The 14,687-nt window shown below is 43.6% G+C and overlaps 4 non-coding genes across 4 annotated transcripts; all 4 read right to left on the bottom strand.

Moving 5' to 3' along the window:
- Positions 1-4,359: 4,359 nt before the first annotated feature.
- Trnaa-ugc (transfer RNA alanine (anticodon UGC)) lies at positions 4,360-4,431 on the bottom strand. Its single transcript has one exon. It is a non-coding gene; the product is annotated as a tRNA-Ala (tRNA).
- Positions 4,432-6,806: 2,375 nt separating this feature from the next.
- Positions 6,807-6,878, bottom strand: Trnaa-ugc (transfer RNA alanine (anticodon UGC)). Its single transcript has one exon. It is a non-coding gene; the product is annotated as a tRNA-Ala (tRNA).
- Positions 6,879-9,784: 2,906 nt separating this feature from the next.
- Trnaa-ugc (transfer RNA alanine (anticodon UGC)) lies at positions 9,785-9,856 on the bottom strand. Its single transcript has one exon. It is a non-coding gene; the product is annotated as a tRNA-Ala (tRNA).
- Positions 9,857-13,022: 3,166 nt separating this feature from the next.
- On the bottom strand, positions 13,023-13,094 carry Trnaa-ugc (transfer RNA alanine (anticodon UGC)). Its single transcript has one exon. It is a non-coding gene; the product is annotated as a tRNA-Ala (tRNA).
- Between the last annotated feature and the right edge of the window lie 1,593 nt (positions 13,095-14,687).

Genomic DNA, 14,687 nt, shown 5'->3' on the forward strand with positions numbered 1-14,687 from the left:
GGAAGCGCAGGACGGGACTGCAAGGAAAGCGATTAGTTTACCGCCAGATGCGTGCCCTAATGTGCGAAGTCCGATGTAATTCATTTACTTGACGTAATCACCTCTGAAGTCAAAAAGAAAAATACCCCCGCAATGCTTGCAAGCGTGAATAATACTTACTTCATGCGGTATCGTGATGAAGTTTTTATACGCAAAGGTGAGCTACTTGTATCGAATCACGTATAATATCGCTTGAGCCGCTAAAATGTACACTGATTACGATGAGGAAGCGCAGGACGGGACTGCAAGGAAAGCGATTAGTTTACCGCCAGATGCGTGCCCTAATGTGCGAAGTCCGATGTAATTGATTTACTTGACGTAATCACCTCTGAAGTCAAAAAGAAAAATACCCCCGCAATGCTTGCAAGCGTGAATAATACTTACTTCATGCGGTATCGTGATGAAGTTTTTATACGCAAAGGTGAGCTACTTGTATCGAATCACGTATAATATCGCTTGAGCCGCTAAAATGTACACTGATTACGATGAGGAAGCGCAGGACGGGACTGCAAGGAAAGCGATTAGTTTACCGCCAGATGCGTGCCCTAATGTGCGAAGTCCGATGTAATTCATTTACTTGACGTAATCACCTCTGAAGTCAAAAAGAAAAATACCCCCGCAATGCTTGCAAGCGTGAATAATACTTACTTCATGCGGTATCGTGATGAAGTTTTTATACGCAAAGGTGAGCTAGTTGTATCGAATCACGTATAATATCGCTTGAGCCGCTAAAATGTACACTTCTCACGATGAGGAAGCGCAAGACGGGACTGCAAGGAAAGCGATTAGTTTACCGCCAGATGCGTGCCCTAATGTGCGCAAGTCCGATGTAATTGATTTACTTGACGTAATCACCTCTGAAGTCAAAAAGAAAAATACCCCCGCAATGCTTGCAAGCGTGAATAATACTTCATGCGGTATCGTGATGAAGTTTTTATACGCAAAGGTGAGCTACTTGTATCGAATCACGTATAATATCGCTTGAGCCGCTAAAATGTACACTGATTACGATGAGGAAGCGCAAGGACGGGACTGCAAGGAAAGCGATTAGTTTACCGCCAGATGCGTGCCCTAATGTGCGAAGTCCGATGTAATTGATTTACTTGACGTAATCACCTCTGAAGTCAAAAAGAAAAATACCCCCGCAATGCTTGCAAGCGTGAATAATACTTACTTCATGCGGTATCGTGATGAAGTTTTTATACGCAAAGGTGAGCTACTTGTATCGAATCACGTATATTATCGCTTGAGCCGCTAAAATGTACACTGATTACGATGAGGAAGCGCAGGACGGGACTGCAAGGAAAGCGATTAGTTTACCGCCAGATGCGTGCCCTAATGTGCGAAGTCCGATGTAATTGATTTACTTGACGTAATCACCTCTGAAGTCAAAAAGAAAAATACCCCCGCAATGCTTGCAAGCGTGAATAATACTTACTTCATGCGGTATCGTGATGAAGTTTTTATACGCAAAGGTGAGCTACTTGTATCGAATCACGTATAATATCGCTTGCGCCGCTAAAATGTACACTTCTCACGATGAGGAAGCGCAAGACGGGACTGCAAGTAAAGCGATTAGTTTACCGCCAGATGCGTGCCCTAATGTGCGAAGTCCGATGTAATTGATTTACTTGACGTAATCACCTCTGAAGTCAAAAAGAAAAATACCCCCGCAATGCTTGCAAGCGTAAGTAATACTTACTTCATGCGGTACCGTGATGAAGTTTTTATACGCAAAGGTGAGCTACTTGTATCGAATCACATATTTATCGCTTGAGCCGCTAAAATGTACACTGATTACGATGAGGAAGCGCAGGACGGGACTGCAAGGAAAGCGATTAGTTTACCGCCAGATGCGTGCCCTAATGTGCGAAGTCCGATGTAATTGATTTACTTGACGTAATCACCTCTGAAGTCAAAAAGAAAAATACCCCCGCAATGCTTGCAAGCGTGAATAATACTTACTTCATGCGGTATCGTGATGAAGTTTTTATACGCAAAGGTGAGCTACTTGTATCGAATCACGTATAATATCGCTTGAGCCGCTAAAATGTACACTGATTACGATGAGGAAGCGCAGGACGGGACTGCAAGGAAAGCGATTAGTTTACCGCCAGATGCGTGCCCTAATGTGCGAAGTCCGATGTAATTCATTTACTTGACGTAATCACCTCTGAAGTCAAAAAGAAAAATACCCCCGCAATGCTTGCAAGCGTGAATAATACTTACTTCATGCGGTATCGTGATGAAGTTTTTATACGCAAAGGTGAGCTACTTGTATCGAATCACGTATAATATCGCTTGAGCCGCTAAAATGTACACTGATTACGATGAGGAAGCGCAGGACGGGACTGCAAGGAAAGCGATTAGTTTACCGCCAGATGCGTGCCCTAATGTGCGAAGTCCGATGTAATTCATTTACTTGACGTAATCACCTCTGAAGTCAAAAAGAAAAATACCCCCGCAATGCTTGCAAGCGTGAATAATACTTACTTCATGCGGTATCGTGATGAAGTTTTTATACGCAAAGGTGAGCTAGCTTGTATCGAATCACGTATAATATCGCTTGAGCCGCTAAAATGTACACTGATTACGATGAGGAAGCGCAGGACGGGACTGCAAGGAAAGCGATTAGTTTACCGCCAGATGCGTGCCCTAATGTGCGAAGTCCGATGTAATTCATTTACTTGACGTAATCACCTCTGAAGTCAAAAAGAAAAATACCCCCGCAATGCTTGCAAGCGTGAATAATACTTACTTCATGCGGTATCGTGATGAAGTTTTTATACGCAAAGGTGAGCTACTTGTATCGAATCACGTATATTATCGCTTGAGCCGCTAAAATGTACACTGATTACGATGAGGAAGCGCAGGACGGGACTGCAAGGAAAGCGATTAGTTTACCGCCAGATGCGTGCCCTAATGTGCGAAGTCCGATGTAATTGATTTACTTGACGTAATCACCTCTGAAGTCAAAAAGAAAAATACCCCCGCAATGCTTGCAAGCGTGAATAATACTTACTTCATGCGGTATCGTGATGAAGTTTTTATACGCAAAGGTGAGCTACTTGTATCGAATCACGTATAATATCGCTTGCGCCGCTAAAATGTACACTGATTACGATGAGGAAGCGCAGGACGGGACTGCAAGTAAAGCGATTAGTTTACCGCCAGATGCGTGCCCTAATGTGCGAAGTCCGATGTAATTCATTTACTTGACGTAATCACCTCTGAAGTCAAAAAGAAAAATACCCCCGCAATGCTTGCAAGCGTGAATAATACTTACTTCATGCGGTACCGTGATGAAGTTTTTATACGCAAAGGTGAGCTACTTGTATCGAATCACATATTTTATCGCTTGAGCCGCTAAAATGTACACTGATTACGATGAGGAAGCGCAGGACGGGACTGCAAGGAAAGCGATTAGTTTACCGCCAGATGCGTGCCCTAATGTGCGAAGTCCGATGTAATTGATTTACTTGACGTAATCACCTCTGAAGTCAAAAAGAAAAATACCCCCGCAATGCTTGCAAGCGTGAATAATACTTACTTCATGCGGTATCGTGATGAAGTTTTTATACGCAAAGGTGAGCTACTTGTATCGAATCATGTATAATATCGCTTGCGCCGCTAAAATGTACACTTCTCACGATGAGGAAGCGCAAGACGGGACTGCAAGTAAAGCGATTAGTTTACCGCCAGATGCGTGCCCTAATGTGCGAAGTCCGATGTAATTCATTTACTTGACGTAATCACCTCTGAAGTCAAAAAGAAAAATACCCCCGCAATGCTTGCAAGCGTGAATAATACTTACTTCATGCGGTACCGTGATGAAGTTTTTATACGCAAAGGTGAGCTACTTGTATCGAATCACATATTTATCGCTTGAGCCGCTAAAATGTACACTGATTACGATGAGGAAGCGCAGGACGGGACTGCAAGGAAAGCGATTAGTTTACCGCCAGATGCGTGCCCTAATGTGCGAAGTCCGATGTAATTGATTTACTTGACGTAATCACCTCTGAAGTCAAAAAAGAAAAATACCCCCGCAATGCTTGCAAGCGTGAATAATACTTACTTCATGCGTTATCGTGATGAAGTTTTTATACGCAAAGGTGAGCTAGTTGTATCGAATCACGTATAATACCGCTTGAGCCGCTAAAATGTACACTTCTCACGATGAGGAAGCGCAAGACGGGACTGCAAGGAAAGCGATTAGTTTACCGCCAGATGCGTGCCGTAAAGTGCGCAATCCGATGTAATTTATTTCCTTGACGTAGCCCCCCTCTGAAGTCAAAAACAAAAAGTAATTTCACGGACTGGAGGTACCGGGGATAGAACCCGGGGCTTCTCGCATGCAAAGCGAGCGCTCTACCTCTGAGCTATACCCCCACAATGCTTGCAAGCGTCAATTATACTGGCTTCATGTGGCTTAGTAATGAAGTTCTTATACGCAAAGGTGAGCATCTTGTATCGCATCACATATGATATCGCTTTAGCCGCTAAAATGTACACTGATTACGATTAGGAAGCGCAGGACGGGACTGCAAGGAAAGCGATTAGTTTACCGCCAGATGCGTGCCCTAATGTGCGAAGTCCGATGTAATTCATTTACTTGACGTAATCACCTCTGAAGTCAAAAAGAAAAATACCCCCGCAATGCTTGCAAGCGTAAATAATACTTACTTCATTCGGTATCGTTATGAAATTTTTACACGCAAAGGTGAGCTAGCTGTATCGAATCACGTATAATATCGCTTGCGCCGCTAAAATGTACACTGATTACGATGAGGAAGCGCAGGACGGGACTGCAAGTAAAGCGATTAGTTTACCGCCAGATGCGTGCCCTAATGTGCGAAGTCCGATGTAATTCAATTACTTGACGTAATCACCTCTGAAGTCAAAAAGAAAAATACCCCCGCAATGCTTGCAAGCGTGAATAATACTTCATGCGGTATCGTGATGAAGTTTTTATACGCAAAGGTGAGCTACTTGTATCGAATCACATATTTTATCGCTTGAGCCGCTAAAATGTACACTGATTACGATGAGGAAGCGCAGGACGGGACTGCAAGGAAAGCGATTAGTTTACCGCCAGATGCGTGCCCTAATGTGCGAAGTCCGATGTAATTGATTTACTTGACGTAATCACCTCTGAAGTCAAAAAGAAAAATACCCCCGCAATGCTTGCAAGCGTGAATAATACTTACTTCATGCGGTATCGTGATGAAGCTTTTATACGCAAAGGTGAGCTACTTGTATCGAATCACGTATAATATCGCTTGCGCCGCTAAAATGTACACTGATTACGATGAGGAAGCGCAGGACGGGACTGCAAGTAAGGCGATTAGTTTACCGCCAGATGCGTGCCCTAATGTGCGAAGTCCGATGTAATTCATTTACTTGACCTAATCACCTCTGAAGTAAAAAAAAATACCCCCGCAATGCTTGCAAGTGTGAATAATACTTACTTCATGCGGTACCGTGATGAAGTTTTTATACGCAAAGGTGAGCTACTTGTATCGAATCACATATTTTATCGCTTGAGCCGCTAAAATGTACACTGATTACGATGAGGAAGCGCAGGACGGGACTGCAAGTAAAGCGATTAGTTTACCGCCAGATGCGTGCCCTAATGTGCGAAGTCCTCTGTAATTGATTTACTTGACGAATTCACCTCTGAAGTCAAAAAAGAAAAATACCCCCGCAATGCTTGCAAGCGTGAATAATACTTCATGCGGTATCGTGATGAAGTTTTTATACGCAAAGGTGAGCTACTTGTATCGAATCACGTATAATATCGCTTGAGCCGCTAAAATGTACACTTCTCACGATGAGGAAGCGCAAGACGGGACTGCAAGGAAAGCGATTAGTTTGCCGCCAGATGCGTGCAATAATGTGCGAAGTCCGATGTAATTCATTTACTTGACGTAATCACCTCTGAAGTCAAAAAGAAAACTACCCCCGCAATGCTTGCAAGCGTGAATAATACTTACTTCATGCGGTATCGTGATGAAGTTTTTATACGCAAAGGTGAGCTACTTGTATCGAATCACGTATAATATCGCTTGCGCCGCTAAAATGTACACTGATTACGATGAGGAAGCGCAGGACGGGACTGCAAGGAAAGCGATTAGTTTACCGCCAGATGCGTGCCCTAATGTGCGAAGTCCGATGTAATTCATTTACTTGACGTAATCACCTCTGAAGTCAAAAAAGAAAAATACCCCCGCAATGCTTGCAAGCGTGAATATACTTACTTCATGCGGTACCGTGATGAAGTTTTTATACGCAAAGGTGAGCTACTTGTATCGAATCACATATTTTATCGCTTGAGCCGCTAAAATGTACACTGATTACGATGAGGAAGCGCAGGACGGGACTGCAAGGAAAGCGATTAGTTTACCGCCAGATGCGTGCCCTAATGTGCGAAGTCCGATGTAATTGATTTACTTGACGTAATCACCTCTGAAGTCAAAAAAGAAAAATACCCCCGCAATGCTTGCAAGCGTGAATAATACTTACTTCATGCGTTATCGTGATGAAGTTTTTATACGCAAAGGTGAGCTAGTTGTATCGAATCACGTATAATACCGCTTGAGCCGCTAAAATGTACACTTCTCACGATGAGGAAGCGCAAGACGGGACTGCAAGGAAAGCGATTAGTTTACCGCCAGATGCGTGCCGTAAAGTGCGCAATCCGATGTAATTTATTTCCTTGACGTAGCCCCCCTCTGAAGTCAAAAACAAAAAGTAATTTCACGGACTGGAGGTACCGGGGATAGAACCCGGGGCTTCTCGCATGCAAAGCGAGCGCTCTACCTCTGAGCTATACCCCCACAATGCTTGCAAGCGTCAATTATACTGGCTTCATGTGGCTTAGTAATGAAGTTCTTATACGCAAAGGTGAGCATCTTGTATCGCATCACATATGATATCGCTTTAGCCGCTAAAATGCTACACTGATTACGATTAGGAAGCGCAGGACGGGACTGCAAGGAAAGCGATTAGTTTACCGCCAGATGCGTGCCCTAATGTGCGAAGTCCGATGTAATTCATTTACTTGACGTAATCACCTCTGAAGTCAAAAAGAAAAATACCCCCGCAATGCTTGCAAGCGTAATAATACTTACTTCATTCGGTATCGTTATGAAGTTTTTACTACGCAAAGGTGAGCTAGCTGTATCGAATCACGTATAATATCGCTTGCGCCGCTAAAATGTACACTGATTACGATGAGGAAGCGCAGGACGGGACTGCAAGTAAAGCGATTAGTTTACCGCCAGATGCGTGCCCTAATGTGCGAAGTCCGATGTAATTCAATTACTTGACGTAATCACCTCTGAAGTCAAAAAGAAAAATACCCCCGCAATGCTTGCAAGCGTGAATAATACTTACTTCATGCGGTATCGTGATGAAGTTTTTATACGCAAAGGTGAGCTACTTGTATCGAATCACGTATAATATCGCTTGCGCCGCTAAAATGTACACTGAATACGATGAGGAAGCGCAGGACGGGACTGCAAGTAAGGCGATTAGTTTACCGCAAGATGCGTGCCCTAATGTGCGAAGTCCGATGTAATTCATTTACTTGACCTAATCACCTCTGAAGTCAAAAAGAAAAATACCCCCGCAATGCTTGCAAGTGTGAATAATACTTCATGCGGTACCGTGATGAAGTTTTTATACGCAAAGGTGAGCATCTTGTATCGCATCACATATGATATCGCTTTAGCCGCTAAAATGTACACTGATTACGATGAGGAAGCGCAGGACGGGACTGCAAGGAAAGCGATTAGTTTACCGCCAGATGCGTGCCCTAATGTGCGAAGTCCGATGTAATTCATTTACTTGACGTAATCACCTCTGAAGTCAAAAAGAAAAATACCCCCGCAATGCTTGCAAGCGTGAATAATACTTACTTCATGCGGTATCGTGATGAAGTTTTTACACGCAAAGGTGAGCTAGCTGTATCGAATCACGTATAATATCGCTTGCGCCGCTAAAATGTACACTGATTACGATGAGGAAGCGCAGGACGGGACTGCAAGTAAGGCGATTAGTTTACCGCCAGATGCGTGCCCTAATGTGCGAAGTCCGATGTAATTCAATTACTTGACGTAATCACCTCTGAAGTCAAAAAGAAAAATACCCCCGCAATGCTTGCAAGCGTGAATAATACTTACTTCATGCGGTATCGTGATGAAGTTTTTATACGCAAAGGTGAGCTACTTGTATCGAATCACGTATAATATCGCTTGAGCCGCTAAAATGTACACTTCTCACGATGAGGAAGCGCAGGACGGGACTGCAAGTAAGGCGATTAGTTTACCGCCAGATGCGTGCCCTAATGTGCGAAGTCCGATGTAATTCATTTACTTGACGTAATCACCTCTGAAGTCAAAAAGAAAAATACCCCCGCAATGCTTGCAAGTGTGAATAATACTTACTTCATGCGGTACCGTGATGAAGTTTTTATACGCAAAGGTGAGCTACTTGTATCGAATCACATATTTTATCGCTTGAGCCGCTAAAATGTACACTGATTACGATGAGGAAGCGCAGGACGGGACTGCAAGTAAAGCGATTAGTTTACCGCCAGATGCGTGCCCTAATGTGCGAAGTCCTCTGTAATTGATTTACTTGACGAATTCACCTCTGAAGTCAAAAAGAAAAATACCCCCGCAATGCTTGCAAGCGTGAATAATACTTCATGCGGTATCGTGATGAAGTTTTTATACGCAAAGGTGAGCTACTTGTATCGAATCACGTATAATATCGCTTGAGCCGCTAAAATGTACACTTCTCACGATGAGGAAGCGCAAGACGGGACTGCAAGGAAAGCGATTAGTTTGCCGCCAGATGCGTGCAATAATGTGCGAAGTCCGATGTAATTCATTTACTTGACGTAATCACCTCTGAAGTCAAAAAGAAAACTACCCCCGCAATGCTTGCAAGCGTGAATAATACTTACTTCATGCGGTATCGTGATGAAGTTTTTATACGCAAAGGTGAGCTACTTGTATCGAATCACGTATAATATCGCTTGCGCCGCTAAAATGTACACTGATTACGATGAGGAAGCGCAGGACGGGACTGCAAGTAAAGCGATTAGTTTACCGCCAGATGCGTGCCCTAATGTGCGAAGTCCGATGTAATTCATTTACTTGACGTAATCACCTCTGAAGTCAAAAAAGAAAAATACCCCCGCAATGCTTGCAAGCGTGAATATTACTTACTTCATGCGGTACCGTGATGAAGTTTTTATACGCAAAGGTGAGCTACTTGTATCGAATCACATATTTTATCGCTTGAGCCGCTAAAATGTACACTGATTACGATGAGGAAGCGCAGGACGGGACTGCAAGGAAAGCGATTAGTTTACCGCCAGATGCGTGCCCTAATGTGCGAAGTCCGATGTAATTGATTTACTTGACGTAATCACCTCTGAAGTCAAAAAGAAAAATACCCCCGCAATGCTTGCAAGCGTGAATAATACTTACTTCATGCGGTATCGTGATGAAGTTTTTATACGCAAAGGTGAGCTAGTTGTATCGAATCACGTATAATACCGCTTGAGCCGCTAAAATGTACACTTCTCACGATGAGGAAGCGCAAGACGGGACTGCAAGGAAAGCGATTAGTTTACCGCCAGATGCGTGCCGTAAAGTGCGCAATCCGATGTAATTTATTTCCTTGACGTAGCCCCCCTCTGAAGTCAAAAACAAAAAGTAATTTCACGGACTGGAGGTACCGGGGATAGAACCCGGGGCTTCTCGCATGCAAAGCGTGCGCTCTACCTCTGAGCTATACCCCCACAATGCTTGCAAGCGTCAATTATACTGGCTTCATGTGGCTTAGTAATGAAGTTCTTATACGCAAAGGTGAGCATCTTGTATCGCATCACATATGATATCGCTTTAGCCGCTAAAATGTACACTGATTACGATTAGGAAGCGCAGGACGGGACTGCAAGGAAAGCGATTAGTTTACCGCCAGATGCGTGCCCTAATGTGCGAAGTCCGATGTAATTCATTTACTTGACGTAATCACCTCTGAAGTCAAAAAGAAAAATACCCCCGCAATGCTTGCAAGCGTGAATAATACTTACTTCATGCGGTATCGTGATGAAGTTTTTATACGCAAAGGTGAGCTAGCTGTATCGAATCACGTATAATATCGCTTGCGCCGCTAAAATGTACACTGATTACGATGAGGAAGCGCAGGACGGGACTGCAAGTAAGGCGATTAGTTTACCGCCAGATGCGTGCCCTAATGTGCGAAGTCCGATGTAATTCATTACTTGACGTAATCACCTCTGAAGTCAAAAAGAAAAATACCCCCGCAATGCTTGCAAGCGTGAATAATACTTACTTCATGCGGTATCGTGATGAAGTTTTTATACGCAAAGGTGAGCTACTTGTATCGAATCACGTATAATATCGCTTGCGCCGCTAAAATGTACACTGATTACGATGAGGAAGCGCAGGACGGGACTGCAAGTAAAGCGATTAGTTTACCGCCAGATGCGTGCCCTAATGTGCGAAGTCCGATGTAATTGCATTTACTTGACGTAATCACCTCTGAAGTCAAAAAGAAAAATACCCCCGCAATGCTTGCAAGCGTGAATAATACTTCATGCGGTATCGTGATGAAGTTTTTATACGCAAAGGTGAGCTACTTGTATCGAATCACGTATAATTATCGCTTGAGCCGCTAAAATGTACACTGATCTACGATGAGGAAGCGCAAGACGGGACTGCAAGGAAAGCGATTAGTTTACCGCCAGATGCGTGCCCTAATGTGCGAAGTCCGATGTAATTCATTTACATTGACGTAATCACCTCTGAAGTCAAAAAGAAAAATACCCCCGCAATGCTTGCAAGCGTAATAATACTTACTTCATGCGGTATCGTGATGAAGTTTTTATACGCAAAGGTGAGCTAGCTGTATCGAATCACGTATAATATCGCTTGAGCCGCTAAAATGTACACTGATTACGATGAGGAAGCGCAGGACGGGACTGCAAGGAAAGCGATTAGTTTACCGCCAGATGCGTGCCCTAATGTGCGAAGTCCGATGTAATTCATTTACTTGACGTAATCACCTCTGAAGTCAAAAAGAAAAATACCCCCGCAATGCTTGCAAGCGTGAATAATACTTACTTCATGCGGTACCGTGATGAAGTTTTTATACGCAAAGGTGAGCTACTTGTATCGAATCACATATTTTATCGCTTGAGCCGCTAAAATGTACACTGATTACGATGAGGAAGCGCAGGACGGGACTGCAAGGAAAGCGATTAGTTTACCGCCAGATGCGTGCCCTAATGTGCGAAGTCCGATGTAATTGATTTACTTGACGTAATCACCTCTGAAGTCAAAAAAGAAAAATACCCCCGCAATGCTTGCAAGCGTGAATAATACTTACTTCATGCGGTATCGTGATGAAGTTTTTATACGCAAAGGTGAGCTACTTGTATCGAATCACGTATAATATCGCTTGCGCCGCTAAAATGTACACTGATTACGATGAGGAAGCGCAGGACGGGACTGCAAGTAAAGCGATTAGTTTACCGCCAGATGCGTGCCCTAATGTGCGAAGTCCGATGTAATTCAATTACTTGACGTAATCACCTCTGAAGTCAAAAAGAAAAATACCCCCGCAATGCTTGCAAGCGTGAATAATACTTCATGCGGTACCGTGATGAAGTTTTTATACGCAAAGGTGAGCTACTTGTATCGAATCACATATTTTATCGCTTGAGCCGCTAAAATGTACACTTCTCACGATGAGGAAGTGCAAGACGGGACTGCAAGGAAAGCGATTAGTTTGCCGCCAGATGCGTGCCCTAATGTGCGATGTCCGATGTAATTCATTTACTTGACGTAATCACCTCTGAAGTCAAAAAGAAAAATACCCCCACAATGCTTGCAAGCGTGAATAATACTTCATGCGGTACCGTGATGAAGTTTTTATACGCAAAGGTGAGCTACTTGTATCGAATCACATATTTTATCGCTTGAGCCGCTAAAATGTACACTGATTACGATGAGGAAGCGCAGGACGGGACTGCAAGGAAAGCGATTAGTTTACCGCCAGATGCGTGCCCTAATGTGCGAAGTCCGATGTAATTGATTTACTTGACGTAATCACCTCTGAAGTCAAAAAGAAAAATACCCCCGCAATGCTTGCAAGCGTGAATAATACTTACTTCATGCGGTATCGTGGTGAAGTTTTTATACGCAAAGGTGAGCTACTTGTATCGAATCACGTATAATATCGCTTGCGCCGCTAAAATGTACACTGATTACGATGAGGAAGCGCAGGACGGGACTGCAAGTAAAGCGATTAGTTTACCGCCAGATGCGTGCCCTAATGTGCGAAGTCCGATGTAATTCATTTACTTGACGTAATCACCTCTGAAGTCAAAAAGAAAAATACCCCCGCAATGCTTGCAAGCGTGAATAATACTTACTTCATGCGGTACCGTGATAAGTTTTTATACGCAAAGGTGAGCTACTTGTATCGAATCACATATTTTATCGCATGAGCCGCTAAAATGTACACTGATTACGATTAGGAAGTGCAGGATGGGACTGCAAGGAAAGCGATTAGTTTACCGCCAGATGCGTGCCCTAATGTGCGAAGTCCGATGTAATTCATTTACATGACGTAATCACCTCTGAAGTCAAAAAGAAAAATACCCCCGCAATGCTTGCAAGCGTGAATAATACTTACTTCATGCGGTACCGTGATAAAGTTTTTATACGCAAAGGTGAGCTAGTTGTATCGAATCACGTATAATACCGCTTGAGCCGCTAAAATGTACACTTCTCACGATGAGGAAGCGCAAGACGGGACTGCAAGGAAAGCGATTAGTTTACCGCCAGATGCGTGCCGTAAAGTGCGCAATCCGATGTAATTTATTTCCTTGACGTAGCCCCCCTCTGAAGTCAAAAACAAAAAGTAATTTCACGGACTGGAGGTACCGGGGATAGAACCCGGGGCTTCTCGCATGCAAAGCGAGCGCTCTACCTCTGAGCTATACCCCCACAATGCTTGCAAGCATCAATTATACTGGCTTCATGTGGCTTAGTAATGATGTTCTTATACGCAAAGGTGAGCATCTTGTATCGCATCACATATGATATCGCTTTAGCCGCTAAAATGTACACTGATTACGATTAGGAAGCGCAGGACGGGACTGCAAGGAAAGCGATTAGTTTACCGCCAGATGCGTGCCCTAATGTGCGAAGTCCGATGTAATTCATTTACTTGACGTAATCACCTCTGAAGTCAAAAAGAAAAATACCCCCGCAATGCTTGCAAGCGTAAATAATACTTACTTCATTCGGTATCGTTATGAAATTTTTACACGCAAAGGTGAGCTAGCTGTATCGAATCACGTATAATATCGCTTGCGCCGCTAAAATGTACACTGATTACGATGAGGAAGCGCAGGACGGGACTGCAAGTAAAGCGATTAGTTTACCGCCAGATGCGTGCCCTAATGTGCGAAGTCCGATGTAATTCAATTACTTGACGTAATCACCTCTGAAGTCAAAAAGAAAAATACCCCCGCAATGCTTGCAAGCGTGAATAATACTTACTTCATGCGGTATCGTGATGAAGTTTTTATACGCAAAGGTGAGCTACTTGTATCGAATCACGTATAATATCGCTTGCGCCGCTAAAATGTACACTGAATACGATGAGGAAGCGCAGGACGGGACTGCAAGTAAGGCGATTAGTTTACCGCAAGATGCGTGCCCTAATGTGCGAAGTCCGATGTAATTCATTTACTTGACCTAATCACCTCTGAAGTCAAAAAGAAAAATACCCCCGCAATGCTTGCAAGTGTGAATAATACTTCATGCGGTACCGTGATGAAGTTTTTATACGCAAAGGTGAGCTACTTGTATCGAATCACATATTTTATCGCTTGAGCCGCTAAAATGTACACTGATTACGATGAGGAAGCGCAGGACGGGACTGCAAGTAAAGCGATTAGTTTACCGCCAGATGCGTGCCCTAATGTGCGAAGTCCTCTGTAATTGATTTACTTGACGTAATCACCTCTGAAGTTAAAAAAGAAAAATACCCCCGCAATGCTTGCAAGCGTGAATAATACTTCATGCGGTATCGTGATGAAGTTTTTATACGCAAAGGTGAGCTACTTGTATCGAATCACGTATAATATCGCTTGAGCCGCTAAAATGTACACGTCTCACGATGAGGAAGCGCAAGACGGGACTGCAAGGAAAGCGATTAGTTTACCGCCAGATGCGTGCCCTAATGTGCGAAGTCCGATGTAATTCATTTACATGACGTAATCACCTCTGAAGTCAAAAAGAAAAATACCCCCGCAATGCTTGCAAGCGTAAATAATACTTACTTCATGCGGTATCGTGATGAAGTTTTTACACGCAAAGGTGAGCTAGCTGTATCGAATCACGTATAATATCGCTTGAGCCGCTAAAATGTACACTGATTACGATGAGGAAGCGCAGGACGGGACTACAAGGAAAGCGATTAGTTTACCGCCAGATGCGTGCCCTAATGTGCGAAGTCCGATGTAATTCATTTACTTGACGTAATCACCTCTGAAGTCAAAAAGAAAAATACCCCCGCAATGCTTGCAAGCG

The sequence above is a fragment of the Dermacentor silvarum genome, unplaced genomic scaffold (assembly GCF_013339745.2).
Source record: "Dermacentor silvarum isolate Dsil-2018 unplaced genomic scaffold, BIME_Dsil_1.4 Seq13509, whole genome shotgun sequence".
Classification (NCBI taxonomy): Eukaryota; Metazoa; Arthropoda; class Arachnida; order Ixodida; family Ixodidae; genus Dermacentor; species Dermacentor silvarum.